Here is a 15,750-nt window from a genome sequence, read left to right as displayed (position 1 = left end):
ACATTTTTTGTAGTCAATTAACAATTATATAAAGCTATATATAAAATTGTATTTTTTGATATTTTTAATTATCCTATTATAATAGCCATATACATGTCGCTGATTAGATATTTATTTGTTTATTCACTTAATTTTTTAAAATGCATTTCATGAAGACTTTCAAAAATTTTAAGCTTGTTTTAATCTATTTATTTAAGAACAAGTATGGTTTTATTATTTAATCCATACCATCTACAAATAAATATTTATATAAAAGTACATACTTGATTTACTATATATTTGCAATTAAAATATTATCAGTAATATAACTTACATGCAGATCCTTTTAAAGAGCTGAAAAGGATCAAAAATCGGTAAACATTTACAAACTGAAGTGCTATTCAAAAAAGGACAACCCAAAGAATAAGTTAAGGGATAAGTTCGAGGCAGTTCTTCAGGGTCGTTAATGTGTGGCTCTGCATTTCCTGCCTCTAAGCGTTTATGCCTTTTTGGCACAGCAGACACACGAGGGCCGAGTTGCATCAGCACTGTAACACTCACGCCCTTGTGTTTTGCCATGGACGATGGTGGGGTGTGGGGAAGATCATCGTAAGTCAGCCGATCCCCAGGGGCCTGGAGATGCTGCTCATCTGAGGGAGGGATGAAAAGGGCCGAAAGGCTGGTTGCCTGGCGTCCCCTGGCACCCGTCGCCCAGTCTGAGGCTCGCTGCACATCTCCCATATGCTGTCATGGGTTACGGTTAAACTTTTTTTCTGGAGAGTGAAAAGTTGATGGCGGCATGGGGTGAAATAATGATTTCGGTTACAGCTCTGTGTCTGACAGCATAATAACGTAACAAATTCTTATTTGTAAAATTTGCGGCCTTTCCTTCATGGATTGAACTAAATGTCAAATTTAAATGTACTTTCTTCAGTTAATTATTTGAATGTAGATAATACACAAAAATCTAATTTATAATTTAATAAGTCTTTGTTTAATTGATACTAAGTTCCTAGGTTTATGACTATTCATCTCTTAGTGTGTATGTGTGTGTGTGTGTGTGTGTGTGTGTGTGTGTGTGTGTGTGAGAGAGAGAGAGAGAGCACGTGTGTAATAGAGAGAAAGCGAGAGTGAGTGTGCGTATGTGGTAAATATTAAAGTTAAATAAGGAAATCAGCATGACCTGCTAGCCCGTCATCGGGTTAATGAGCCTTACACGGAGCTGAATAAATGGGCACGCTCTGCCTCCATTCATTTTCCTCCACGCATGTTTAATCCTCGCCACCCTACTGGCGCACGCAACAGCCTGTAGCCCTGCGAATAGGCAATGAGGAGAGAGAGTCCTACTCCCCATCTGCTGTGGCCCTGAGACCCGGGGGAGTGGAAGATGGCAGGAGCGTATCAAAGGTCAATCTGAAAACAGCCACCCGCCGTGCCGGTGTTTGAAACCCACTGAGGCAGACGGCCATGCACGGGCCAGCAGACTTGAGCTGGGTTTCAAACCCTGCACTTTTACCAGCACCTGAACCTCTGTTGTAGATATAGATTATAGTTACATACATGCAAAAGGAGTTTGAGCGTAGTAACTATTCTTGGATAAAAAACAAACAAACAAGCTTTAGTTTTAATTTTAGAATCTCTCATAACCTTCTAGAGAAAGTTGAAGCACAGATCTTTCCACTTCTTCGTCCTTCCACCGACTAGGTAAAAGCGGCCGTATTTTATAGCCGTGACCCTGAACATTACCGAATCATCACCTCAGACGACGTTCATTAGCATCCTAATCTGACATTGTTCTGCTTGCTGTGACAAATGATGTCACCTTAAACCTTGATAAGTCATGATAAGTTTTATGAGTGTGTGTCATCACTCAGGTTCCAAGACCACTCAGATAGAACGTGCCTCACAGACAAGACAAAAATTTTCTAAAAAAAAAAAAAACGTATAAATTCTGTAACAATTATTGATAATGCTTACTCAAGAATGGCTTAAAATCGCATAAACAAATTCGGCAAAATGTTTGAAGCTAAATCTCACCTTACATCTGGATGTTATAGAGCTATAGAGTGCTACAAACCTTCTTACAGGGCTCTGTAGACTTGCTCCAGGGGTTTCTGATTCCATCCTGAACTCAGGTGCATGTTCTTCACGTATGATGTTTGTTCCAATGTTTGCACCACAGCTGCATTGCGTACGATAAAAACCACACGTCGACTGTTAATGCGTTGCATCTTTCGCAGAAGAAGACGAGGAATCCCTCACGAGCAATAAAGCAATAATCAGTATTTAAATCTGTATGAAATGAACGAACACGTGCCTACACAGATGTCTAATATTAATACCAATATCTGAACTGTAAATATGTACATTCTGTAATTCTATAGTGCTACAAGTATATAAAATGTTGTGTTGTGCTACTTTTTCAAATAACTATAGATAAATATAATAAGAAATATAATAATAATAATACATCTCAATGCTTTCGACAACAAAGAATAAACATATAGTTCAGTCAGCATGATGATGGTTCTGTGGGAGAGAGAAGTAGTGCGCATGCGCGCTGCAGATCTAGCAGACAGGACCATTTATATGCTTATAGAGTGTTTACAGTAATTTAGCCGTCCTGCCCCTGCCCTCTGTGTGTATAAGCAGAGACGAAGGGCTCTTTTATAGCAGGACTCAATGAAGCGAGGCTGAATGAGCCTCATCTAAACACCGGGCTCGAGTTTGGGATGTTTCACACAATAAGCGCCTATATAGTAAAACACACACACACACACACACACACGCACACACACACGCACGCACGCACGCACGCACGCACCTGAGCTTCATGTCTGAGCCGTGCAATTATTCAGTTTTACCCCGAGCAAATGCACGCGCGCGACGTTTAACATGCATTTATTGTTTTTAAAGCCGCAAATTAAGTAAATTAGCAGTGGTTCATTTTGAGGAAGTGAAGTAAGACACCGTTCCAGTTAAGAGGATCATTACAGTCAGTGCAATCCGAAGCTGGTAATTAATCAAACTATTGCTCTGACTAATTTGCTCTGCCCCATCATTAAACAAACAAACGCACGTGGTCCCTTATCCTGGTCCACTGTGGGCTCGCGCTTACATGCATTTGTATGTTGCCAGGGAGCTGCAAAATGTCTTTTGCAGAAGACATATTTTTGCATGTTTTCAAATGTCTGCGTTTATAAAAAAACAAAAAAACAAAAAACGGACATTTCTGTTTTTAATGTCATTTCATGTGTTTGTTTTTTTATTAGAACGGCGCGTGCCTGTCATTACCTGTTCCTACCAGTAGGAGGCAGTGTTACGAGTACAGATTTGAACATTATATTATATTATCTTTTTTTAGTTATTTATTTAAGAAATGCAGATATTCTACATGTGAATAAACGAGAGGTGTTTTAGTTAAAAGTTGAACATTTTATTCCATGCTTAAAACCGGTTTTAATGGATTATTTTACTTTACGTTTTGTTATATACTGTCAATATTATGCATAAATGCTTGTACTTCCCTTTTCTAGACAAAAGCTCAACAGCTATGTTCAGCACAGAATAACAGAATCATTACCATTATTTATTTTTATTGAATGGAGTTTACTGTTAGCCAAGTTACCTTCTAAACATTTTAATAACCTCAGGTTTCCAGGAATGCTTAGATAAACATTATAAGAATATTAAAGCACAAAAAGTATAGTACTTTTATTATATTAAAAATAAGAATGCAGAATGCGAAATAAGAATGTTTTTTCACTCACTCATAGAAGTGTCTTTAAGGGATTGTAGTTTCCTCCATCCGATTAGTATACTTTCTAGTATATATCTTGTAGTAACATGCTCATGAACAAGGTGATCTGGAAAAAAAATGACAGTATACCCCTTTACACGTTCATGTTCATACATTATTATTATTTAGTACACTCACAGCCGAGAGGCATCATGAACAATCGTGCAGGCACACTGATCTGTCTCACGGGTCTCACGCCTGGGACCTGGAACATGAACTAATCTCTTAAGTCATTGAACATCTGAAGCTCCTGTAAAGTTTCTTCACCATTCGCTATTTTGCTAAACCATCTTCACTCAACAAAAACATGATGAATAGCAGAAAATCAGCCAGGATTAAAAGGTTTTTTTGTTTGTTTAAATGAAGTTACAGAGACAGTAGTGCTGTGTACACAAAAAGCTAGTTAGTCAATTTAAAGACAGGATGACGACAAAGACATTCGTCCAATACCCTATTTGATACAAGCAAATTTCTTAAAAATAAATAAATAAATAAAATCAGTTATTTATTGAGGTATGTGTTTCTTTGTTAAGCACAACCCATGCTGCGTACAAACCTTTGCACTCGATTATACATTTGAATGAACTCCAGCCACAGAATAGCAGCAGAGAAGCCAGCAGTTGACTGCAATGGGAAAAAAATATTTAATTTACTGCTATTTGGCTATCCATCATGTGAGTCGTATTGAAAGGAACCGAATCTGCCTCTGGAGATTCAATAAACACATAAAACATGAAATAATGAGCTCAAGTAGCCATTTTGTCGTTCCTTAAAACCAAGTTAAGGACAGCGATAGAGATTAAACGGTGAAGTCGATTTATTACGCTTTTCTTCTTTATTGTAAGCTAAACTCAAAGCGCCATGTGTGTTAGCGTAACAGCCTATAAATGCGGAGCTCGCAGCGGCATGTAATTGGGATGCTTCTCCTCAGCAGGGGCCGAGGATCTATTCAGCATCAAAGACAAAAGGGCAGAGAATAAAGCTACAAGCACACCCAGCAGGAACGCCTTCAGTCTTCTTAGGGAAAAAAAAGAGGGGAAAAAACCTTTCTGTAAAGCAGGGCCAAGGCTTCAGCGCGACAGCACGAATATTAACAAAGCGACGTCCGAGAGAGGAGACGTCTCGTCAACCTCCACTCTTGTCTGAACCTCCAAGCAAAGGCCAGGAAGAAATGAGAAAAACTTCTGGAAAACATAATAAAATCAGGTGTAATGATATAAAAAGTTTAAAAGGTGAACTACATCCTACAGAGCATCTAAGTAAAGGTCAAAGGTCAGGTTTTAGACATGTAGCGTCGCTATAAATCAGAATGGTTAAACAGCTGAGGGTTTCTGATAGCCACAGAATTATAACGTGTTTGTCATTTTTATACCGTATGACGTGAGAAGAAAAGAAAGACAGAAGAACAAATGAAACATGGTTAAAAAAAAAGAATTAAAGATGAAAAAGAAGTGACGCATATTGATGCATATTAATATTTTTAGCTTTGGCACAATGGTGCTATTTGCCAACAATTAGGCTACATTTAAAACTGATGATGATTTTCCTTTAAATACTTTCTTCCAAGTAGCTGTTAGTGTTTTGTTAACCTGTAAGGATTCTGATCAGCAGTTAAGTGTTCTGCACTTCTGGAGGTTGTGGGTTTAAATCCCACTTGTCACACAGCCACCGCTGGACCCTGTTGAGACTCTTAACCCCTGTCTGATCGGTTACCGTCGCTTTGTTTGCCAAATGAATAAACGTCAACACAAGCCAAGAATGTAGAACATCATCTCAGAGGGAAGGAGCTGAAGCAATAATGACCCTGCAGTAAAGCTGTCACGCCAGTCGCGTCAGGGTGGCATATGGGGACCGAGAGGCGCGTGGCTCTACTGTGACCTTGGGCACGCAGGAAACAATGCAAACAATCCAGCAGTGCCATGCAAGAATTATTCTGTTTGTTTTTCCTAACTGAAGTGCTGGTGAATTAAAACTTCTCTCTTCTCCTTTCTCTCTCCATCTTTATCACCACTTCTGTTCTCATGTCTGTTTCTCCTTATCTTTTTCTTCTCCTCTCAAAAAGTTCTATCGCCTAATTCTCTTCGCTTTCCTTTTCGACTATCATCATCCCTTCACTTATTTTTTTTCTCTTTTCACGGTCTCTCTCTTCTTTTCCAACCAGCTTTTTTTTCTTCTTCTTCTCAAATGTCTCTTCTGTCCATCGTTTATTTTCTTCTCAATGTCTTCTCTTCCTTTCTTGCAACATTTTCTTCTCCTCTTCTAAATCTTTGGTTTCCCATCTCTCTCTCTCTCTCTCTCTCTCTCTCTCTCTCTCTCTCTCTCTCACTCTCTGCTGTGAAGGTGATTCCCCACTGACACTCTGAACTCACTTCATTCAATGCGAAGGTCTGACACCAGGTCAGTAGTATTTCAAACAAATCCCTTTTAATCCAAACACAGGTGTGTGAGCGGCCATGTTTAATCCTGTCTCGTATATTTGAGAAAGTATCTGTTGAATAATACATAAGTGAGATGTGCGAACTATATGAGGGAAAAAAAAGAGCTGCATTTTTTCTTTTATCCACTAGATGGGGACAACGCATCATTATTCCAACTCAGGTGCAAGGTACAGAGAATTGTCTGTATATAAACTGAGTGTGTATGATTCATGAACGTGTGTGTATGATTAATTATTATATATCCTTCTTAGACTCAAGCCTAAATCCTTGCAAAACAAATGAACAAATAGCAGTTATGAGTGTTTTTTTTAAAAACTATAGCCTGTCCATACACCAGAGTAAATTAGCATACGTGACACAAAGGCAAATTAGACGTCAACGTCAATCCAGCATCTTATGAAATATAGTAAAGGAGTTAGTTTTGGAGTTTACTAGAGTCCGGCTATGCATCTACACCTCAAATTTTTAAGCTCCTCTGTCGGATTATGCACATGATCTCATCTGATGTTCATGTCACTTGAGTAGAAGTGTCCACATCAGGGCTTTTCAATAACATCTGAACAGCCATCTTGCCTTTAAAACCCAAAATAATATCCGGTATAAAAAATATGGACCGTAGCTTCGTGTTCTTCTTTGTAGCCAAATCTGACATGATGCAACATAGCTATCTAATATCTCCGTCTTGCTCTCTAATAAAGAAATTACATTTATAAACTGCATTCATTTATGACACATTTTGCTGCTTGGAAGGAGATACTTCTTCATGTTGCAGTGCTGTCTGGGTGAAGTTCTGCTCCTGAAGTCACACTGATGTTTACTCAGGACCTCAAGCCTCTAAGGGCACATCTAATGAGCTTCACTTGAGCTAATAAAGGATTGGAACAGGGTTTATGATGGCAACTGGGAATCCCCCAAAGGGGAAACAGCTAGGGGAAGTCAATAAGGTCGACTGAGAACAATACTGGAACGCAGCCATAGTCATGTAAACTCTGAGGTCATGATGCTAATGAAGAAAATGAAAATATGCTTTCTCTTTTCTGTGTTTAGCATGGCAACATCCAATAGGGGGCAGTAGCATCTTTTCATTTTTCCATCAGAACTCACGACAGTTAAATGCTTGCTAAGAACAACGTCCTGCTGAATTTTAGATTCATGACTAGTGCAGTCTCAGGGTGTTCCAATGCATGTGCACGTCTTACACCACACCGTTGTTTGTACCAGTCGTCCTGCATCCTCTGATCTCAGCGCTTCTAAGATGTCCCCGGTGTCTCCCAAACCATTGTCGACCATACTATCTGTCTTCGTTCTTTTGTTTAACAGTCGAGTCATTCCTGAGAGACAATGCTAACTCACCGGGGCATCGTTATCGCTAACATAAAGTAATGTAGTATCAAATGAATTGTGATCCCGTCCTGTTTAATTTACTCCTAACATTCAGGATGCAGTGCTTTTCATTTACGACGTCTAATGATGGCCATATTTCACCCGATTAAGATGTTATGAGCAGAGGTTTAATGGCTTAATCATGCACAATCACACCGTTGCGCGAGGCCTCAATTATTCTTAGCAGTTTTTTAATTGGCAGGCATCGATTGTTTATTAATCGGTGCCTTCGCGCAGTTCCTTTGGGAAAGACTTGTAATGAGAATGAAAGTGACATTCACAGGATTCATCAAAGCTCTCTCTCTCTCTCCATCTCACACACACCCTACCTCCACCACTAACCATCTGACTCTTTCCTTCCCTTTCACACTTCATGTGTGTGTGTGTTTGTGTGTTAGAAAGGAAGGTGAGCTTCCTGTGTCTTTTGCTGCCATTTATCTGTCGGTTTTTAAGCCTACGGCAGTGACATCACTAATCAATAGCTTGCTCTGTGAAAAAGTCAACAGAAAAAAGGCCCTGATTAAATAAACAGTCACTACCCTTCAAGGTTGAAGCCGGATCCGGAGCAAGCGATCATCATCTCAGAGTTCTAATCTCATCTGGGTGACGCACATAAACAGCACTGATGCGAAGACTCCAAAATCCCATCACGATTTTCACCTGATGGCCAATCGCTGTCTCTTTTCTTCTTTTCTCTTCTTAATTCAATTCCAGCTATTGCAGACTCCGGGGAAAACCACTGTTAAATATCAGCAAGAGGGCAAGCAGACCAAACACATATGTCACTTGGGTCTTCTGAGATGAAATGGGGGTTGCAAATGAACTTCATTATAAACTAAACAGAAAGAAGAAGAAGAAGAAGAAAAAAAAAAACAGATCAGCCCTAACCAGAGATGAACAATCTCCCAACATAACATTGTGGAAACCTCCGATGAATCACTTTCCCAGACTTTGAGCAAGAGTTGAGTTAACTTATAATAGTGATTTAAGTACAGATATTTCCAAAGCTGCAAGGTAGAATTGTGCTATGAGCTAACTGAGCCATGAGGCTAAAGAAAGATTTGGAGAAACTCTATAATCTGGGATGGTTCTCTTTGGAGTAGAGTCACTGCTTCTTCAAATTGATATAAGGCAGATATGGATGGAGACTCTGGGGTAGACCCAGGACCCAATGGAGAGATTATCTAGCATGTTCTATAGGACAGAGACCCTGGAGTAGCCCTGGGATCCACTGGAAAGATTATTATTAGGACCTCAAAATAGACCCAGTACTTGTTGTAGAGATTATATCTCAGATGAAATGGTAATGTCTGGGGATCCCACAGAAGGAGCTAGAATCTGTGGCTGGTGATAGAGAACTCTAGGCTGACCTTCAGCCAGAAACCTGAAAGAGAAATCAATAAGTAAATGACTAAAAGAATCTGGGGTGTTAATTTGACAGTATGGTGTCTGGGGTTGAGTTTGACAACTACAGGGTGATTTTTGGGGGATTCAATGTCGCATTTTGCTTAGAGTATTCAAAAGACAAGATCCTCTATAAGGATAAGACATTGGACTACTGATCAGACTGTATAAGTGCAAAGCATCGCCATGCTCCCAATGAGCCGTGCACATGACTTTTAACCGGTCAACTGCGAGACTGTATCCTGTCTCAAATGCATGTCACTTTCAATAAACAACAGCTAAGTGAGTAAAATCCAATTCTCATGCTCAATGTGGTGACCTCCTGTAATAGAGAACTGCCAACATCTCTGGTAGCATTAATGATTTTTGACCCATTGTAGAAAAGCCAGTTCACTGAAGAGTGCAAGGATGTGAAAGATGATATTTCCTTCTTAGGTGTACTTTGACTTGTTAATTCACAAGTATCAGTCAATCAAAATACATACAAAAATAGAAGAACTTCTTATTACTTATTTACCTATTATATTGATCACATTAGGTTTTTGCCTTTTTCTTTTCTCAGTGTCTTCAGACTTCTTGTCTATGAACATTGGGCAGGGTTTCTGAGGTAAAATATCTTTTCTCTCTCTGTAGCTAGGATTTTCAAAGTTGGCAGCTCTGTGTAATATTACTGATCCACTGGTAACAACCTCTCGGACCTGTCCATGACAAATTTTTTATATTGGAAAAAGACTCTCAGAAAACGTACTATCCTTAAGGTCACAGCCACAGTCCGAGTTGTAACATCCTTGCGTTCATGTCACTGCTTGTTTTTGAGTAATGATCACAAGCCAGACAAATCCTGTGAAAACAGACTAACGTTATTCAGATATTCTGAAAAAGTTTAAGTCCAAAAGTCGATCTCAAAGAGATAAAAGACATACAAGGCATTATCTCTGAATAGACCATCACTCCTAAGATGAGCTCCTATGATCGGTGTCGAGTGAACGCTTCATTTGCGTCCTCATGATTCCTCAAGATCACGGCCGTACATCTTTACAGAGAGAATGTAGGCATCACAGGGAAGATTTGTATAACACCATCGATTTATAATTCCATCTGAAGGCCCCCAGAGATTGATCTGAGGACACAGATGAACCGGTGTGTGGTCAGTGTGCAAATTAATTCATTTTCTACATCTGCTATTCTATTATTATTGCTTTTGATAACCATTTTGTCTGGTGTAATGTATCTAACCGTTTGGCAGCCACAGCGGCGGTCAATAGCAGGAAGTGTAGACTTACAGCGGCCTGGTAGACTAAACCTCTTCCAGTCGAGACTTAATTACTCATCACACTTCAGACTATGCGTTTCACACATTCACAGTGGAATCCAGGACGTGTGATTATTGTATATTTATTATTATTATCACACAACATAATTAAAAAATTGTTGTGCACTTCTTGTTAACTCATGAAAAATGTATTTAAAATGTTATGATGAAAATAAAAAGTATTGCAAATATTTTGACTATTCTAAGAACATCAACTGGACCATACACACACAAACACACACAAACCTTCACCTATAAACGGCATAAACACCCCCCCACCCCTGGTCACCACAAAGCATTGTGACACTTCTAATGTCTAATATAGCACTACCGCAAACCACTGTCTCCTCACCCCTGCTTTCTTAGAGCTGAATTAATTGGTTGCCACACACACACACACACACACACACACACACACACACACACACACACACACACACTAAAAAGTGTCCTCTTCACAAAGCCAGTGGCTTTAAATAGATTAATTAAACCACAGGGAGTTTTAGTTAAGCAGAGGAAGCAACGTGAAAGCGACTGCTCTGGACGTTTTTGGGGGAAGAGTATGCGCTTTTCTTTGACGGCTCCTTTATGCAAAACACAATTTCACGGATGGCTGGACGGAGAAATGCTATATTTCTAGTTGCAGTGGTAACCAAACTGCAGGGTGTGAATTGGATATGGTAGTGCTTAGGTGTTATGATTCTTTGAAATGTCTATACAAAAAGATTTGCAAGTAGTTCTTGGCAAAGCAAATAAAATTTTTTCCTCTATTTTACCTGTGTGTGTTATTCATCCCATCATGACGTCGTTACCTTGCAGACATGGCACAGCAATGCACGTTAGGCTAAACACTTCATGCTGAGTCTAGCTGTTGTCCTGATGTAATCGTTCGAGCCTGACGGCCATGACAAGCCCATGGAGTGAGAAAATTCCACAGTGGCATAGCAGGCATGGATGTGATCTTTTTTTTTTTTTTTTTTGTTAACTTGTACCAAGCCATGCATTCAGACATCAAACCCTGGTTTATCTGGAGGAAAACTTGTCACTGTGTTGCTTTTTACTTGTGTCGCATACAAATCTTTGTCAAGTCTGAGGGGAAAAAGAACGCAAACGTCTCATTTTATGACTGAATTCATCCCTTCCTCAAATTACATGAAGAATCATGTATAGTTAACTACTTAGGTTTCTTTCTCTTTCTTTTTTTTAACTTAAAATGTCTGTCTGAAAAAAGAATTCACAGAATTTTCTGGGGATTTTCCTTCTTCTCCTTACTCCGGGTTGACGCTAGCAAGTGAAACTGTGCAGGTCACTTCAGGTTGTTTCTTTTCTTTTCTGGACTCCTGGAAACATGTATTCCTGCTTTGGCCTCTAAATAAAAGATTCAGATAAAGATTTGGAGGCTTGTAAAGATGTATACAAAAACACCACCACCACCAACAACAACAATAAAAAACAAAACAAAACAAAACAAAAACAAGCCAATGTACATTTTCACACTAGCTAATTTGATACCTAGCCAAGTAGCTGGTCTCTAACTAGCTAGCAGAATAATTAACAGCGAGTAAAGCAGCAAATGGAAAGCAGTTTAGCATAGACAAATAAAATAGCTCTCTACACAGCACTACAAATTAGTGCTGATATTTGTTAAATTATATGCACTGAAAAGCTCTTCTTTACCATTTAAAAACATTTATTTGCCCCCCCCCCCTTTTTTTAACGGTTTAGCTAACAAACTTCGGGGTGTATCTATGTTTGCAGGGTCCTATGTTCCGTAGTTTTACGCGACACATAATGAATATATGAAAAGGGGTGGTATGTTTGCAGGGTCCTATGTTCCGTAGATTTACACGACACATAATGAATATATGAAAAGGGGTGGTATGTTTGCAGGGTCCTATGTTCCGTAGATTTACATGACACCTAAGGAATATATAAAAAATTAAGCTACTGTATGTTCGCAGGGTCCTATGTTCCGTAAATTTACATGACACATAATGAATATATATGAAAAGGGGTGGCATGTTCGCAGGGTCATATGTTCCGTAGATTTACATGACACATAATAAATATATAAAAAAAATTAAGCTATGTTCGCAGGGTCCTATGTTCTGTAGATTTACAAGACACACTATGAACACAAGAAAAAGGGTCCTATGTTCCCAGGCTCCTGTGTTCTCTAGTTTTATATGGCACATAATAAACACCGGACCTAGGGTTCTATGTTCCCTGGGTCCCAGTTTGTTCCTTTTATGTCTGTGTTTTATAGACTACAGTGTGGCATTTCTTCAGTTTAATATGTCATTTCAGCATGCACAGAACCAAGTGCGAATGAAGGATGGATTTTAAACTAATGTATGTAGTTATTCGCTTAATTGAGTCCTTGGTTTTTAAAGTTTGTTCATTCATTCATTCATTCATGAATACAATCGATATATATATATATATATATATATATATATATATATATATATATATATATATATATATATATATTTGTTTATATTTACATATAAACAAAACCAAATACTTCAATTAGTTCAAATACTTCAATTCAATGCATTCTCAAAATATTCTCAATATTTTTAATATATTAATCTTTATAATTTTTAATTTGTAGACATTTAAAAAAGTATTCTCTAAGATTTAATGTCAGGAAAAGTCTTACAAACAAATAAAAATGTATCACATGGCACTGCAGACGATGAATCACCCTAATAACTGCTTCTAAAGTGGTGATGGAGAGTCCCTCAAGAGGAAATTATAAGGTCAACAAACCAATACTGGCTTGCAGTTGGGAAAGAAGTTTGAGATTTATGTACTCATGGGACTGCTTTTTTTTATTTATTTATATAAAAGCATTTCCAGCAAGACTGCTTACATCGAATCAAATTTCTTGCTATCAAAGATGTGCTTCGGTTTTGGAGCTAATCATTGTTCTGACACTGCTGATCTAGGAGACCTTTGCACAGCGTTCCTTTGTAATAACTAGTCCATGTGAAGTATAAGAGCTTCCAAGACACTTCACCTTCTCTCTGTAGCTTTCATCTGCCTGGTCAGCACTGTTTCGAGGATGTGTGTATGAGAGAGAGAGAGAGAAAGAGAGAGAGAGTAAGAGGGAGGTGGGTGAAGTCCCGATCCTGCCATCTCCACAGGTTCTGAAACTAATGAGGGGCCTATTACTCGGCCCTACCTGACACCGTGTGCATCTCCTGCACACTGCATTAGATTGAAACTGGACCGACGCATGTGAAAGAAAATTGCTCGGCATCATCAATCGAGCTCGGGCAGTTCGGCAGCATGCAATCAGTGCTTAAAGCGTTCGAATTACAGTCCAGGCAGTCCGATGGAGAAAATAAGCTCCCATAATGCACCTCCCAGCTGTGAACACTCAAGACGAGGGAGTCAAGCTGCTGGCAGGAGAACGAGGCAGCCGTGGCCGTGCCATTAGTTATTAGGCCTGGCACTTTGTTTCCTTCGCAGGAGGCAGGAGCGCTGCTGGGCTCTGTGGTCAGCATCATTACTGAGCTTCCCTCTCGGGGACGTTTCATAGAGGAAAATCTGTGTGAATACAATGAAATGGTTTGTGAAATAGTTTTCTACTGTATAAACCTGTGTGTCTAGTGGCTGTTATTTGGGTTGTTTCTATAGAACTGGTTTTGTGCCATAAAACAGCATACAAGCTGTAAAGCAGGAAAAATCCACAAGACTGACAAGAGGAAGCATACTAGGAGAGAAAGGTAGGATAAAGCGTGGATGCCCTGAAGTGTTTGTAACTGAATGATACAAAGCACTGACGCTGGAGACTCCTTCCATAAATCTCAGTAACTTTTAAATAACATTGAATTCATATTTATTATTAAAATAATGCGTGTCCTGTTATTACTTTAAAAATGATAACATATTAAAACAAGAAACTTAATCAACACTTCCTGACCAATCAGAACGACTAATCCAGCCAACTCTAACAAACACTATGTTTAGTATCCATTCATTATTATTAATTTTTATTGTTTTTACTTTAGTTTGGAAACTAACTCGAGGTCAGTAGCTGCTCTGTCTGACTCTGTCCTTGGGCTAAAAACCGCCAGAACATCTGGCATGTTAATTGGTGTTATGTAGCTTCTGTGAAATGAATGTAAATAAATGAGTGCATTCATTTGGTTTTAATAGTATGCAGTGTGTTGAAGTGGGAGTTAAATAACACTGCCTTATCTTCCTGGTGTTAGCACGCACACACAACTAGCGAGAGAAATTTGTTTGACTTTTCCAATTTTTGTGTAATAACACTTATGTTCTTTAACTGAAACAATAAAAAGCAAGATCAGAGATGTTAGCTCATCAGGGATGCGTATCTTGAGGCTTAAGACTACATTTTAAAAAGCTAAATATTGCTTCTGATGTCTGCACAGGGCTGGAAATTTCCAGAAAATCATTCCACTTAAATGGATATTCGAGCAGATTTTATACAACACCACAAAAGTCCCATGTTGTTAAAAGTATAACAGCAGCTCTGTTAAAACTCCCTCGCACTTTGACGAGAGGTGAGTTTGTAAGGACGCGCCATGAGATAGAACTGATAAAATATGGAAATCGTTGGCTTTGAATTCTTTTTTTTTTCTTTGCGAATTTTCCTGCATTTTAATTACTTCCTATCTTTGCTTTTAGGAGCTTTATGTTGAACATGTAACACGTTTGAAAGCTTCGCTCATAAATACAATCTTTCGTTTTATCGCTTTTCCGCACTGCTGTAAATCACCGTTCCCATACCAACACCCAGCTCTCCTCTGGTCACAGCGACATCATTTCTTCCCTCTCTAATACGGTCAATATTATTCTAAATGAATGATATGGCCAGACTTATAATTGCAGTGGCCGACATACACATTGGCAGTAATTTGCTCTTTATTTTCAACCTGAATACCAAGTAAGTGACAGAGCTGTCTCCTTGAGAACTTGATAATATGTGGTTGATGCACACTCGTTTGCTTATGGAGATTCTCTGGAACAGCTTATGAAAAAGAAAACGAAAACCTCATCTGCTCAAACGCAGTTCGGTTAAAGCCGAATTCTATCGATCGTGCCTTCGGCTAATGGTCTCTATAATTAACCGCGTCGATATTCCAGCGCACGTGCTGCTGAGTGTACAGTACGCTAGAGCTGGTCTGGAGTTTGACATTTCTCAAATTGTGTTTGATTGATCTTCTTTCTGTGTGTGCAGAGCATGAAAGCCGATGATGAAGAAGCAGACGGAGGGGATTTTGGGCCAAAAAGCAATCGGCGAAACTGAGAAGATACGCAAACAAGCCATTATTTAAATCGAAAAACATCTGTCACACATAAATAACCCGCAGTCTAGGAACAGAAAACAAGAAGTACAACGAAAAATAAAGAATAGGCAACACATCACATGCTGGATGTTTATTTTGAAACATTCC

At 39.0% G+C, this 15,750-nt stretch overlaps 1 long non-coding RNA gene across 3 annotated transcripts; it reads right to left on the bottom strand.

The window, feature by feature from the left end:
* Positions 1 to 226: 226 nt before the first annotated feature.
* LOC113637442 lies at positions 227 to 11,914 on the bottom strand. Of its 3 annotated transcripts, XR_003439375.2 has the most exons (4): positions 11,554 to 11,914; positions 11,092 to 11,404; positions 9,927 to 10,123; positions 9,538 to 9,844 (listed from the first exon to the last, which is right to left on the bottom strand). It is a non-coding gene; the product is annotated as an uncharacterized LOC113637442 (long non-coding RNA). The 3 variants fall into 3 exon arrangements; XR_007137872.1 differs by lacking the exons at positions 9,538 to 9,844; positions 9,927 to 10,123 and adding exons at positions 227 to 2,161; positions 3,750 to 3,845 and having other exon boundaries at positions 11,092 to 11,914; XR_007137871.1 differs by having other exon boundaries at positions 11,092 to 11,914.
* Between the last annotated feature and the right edge of the window lie 3,836 nt (positions 11,915 to 15,750).

The sequence above is a fragment of the Tachysurus fulvidraco genome, chromosome 15 (genome assembly GCF_022655615.1).
Source record: "Tachysurus fulvidraco isolate hzauxx_2018 chromosome 15, HZAU_PFXX_2.0, whole genome shotgun sequence".
NCBI lineage: Eukaryota > Metazoa > Chordata > Actinopteri > Siluriformes > Bagridae > Tachysurus > Tachysurus fulvidraco.
This window is presented reverse-complemented; position numbering and strand designations above follow the sequence as displayed.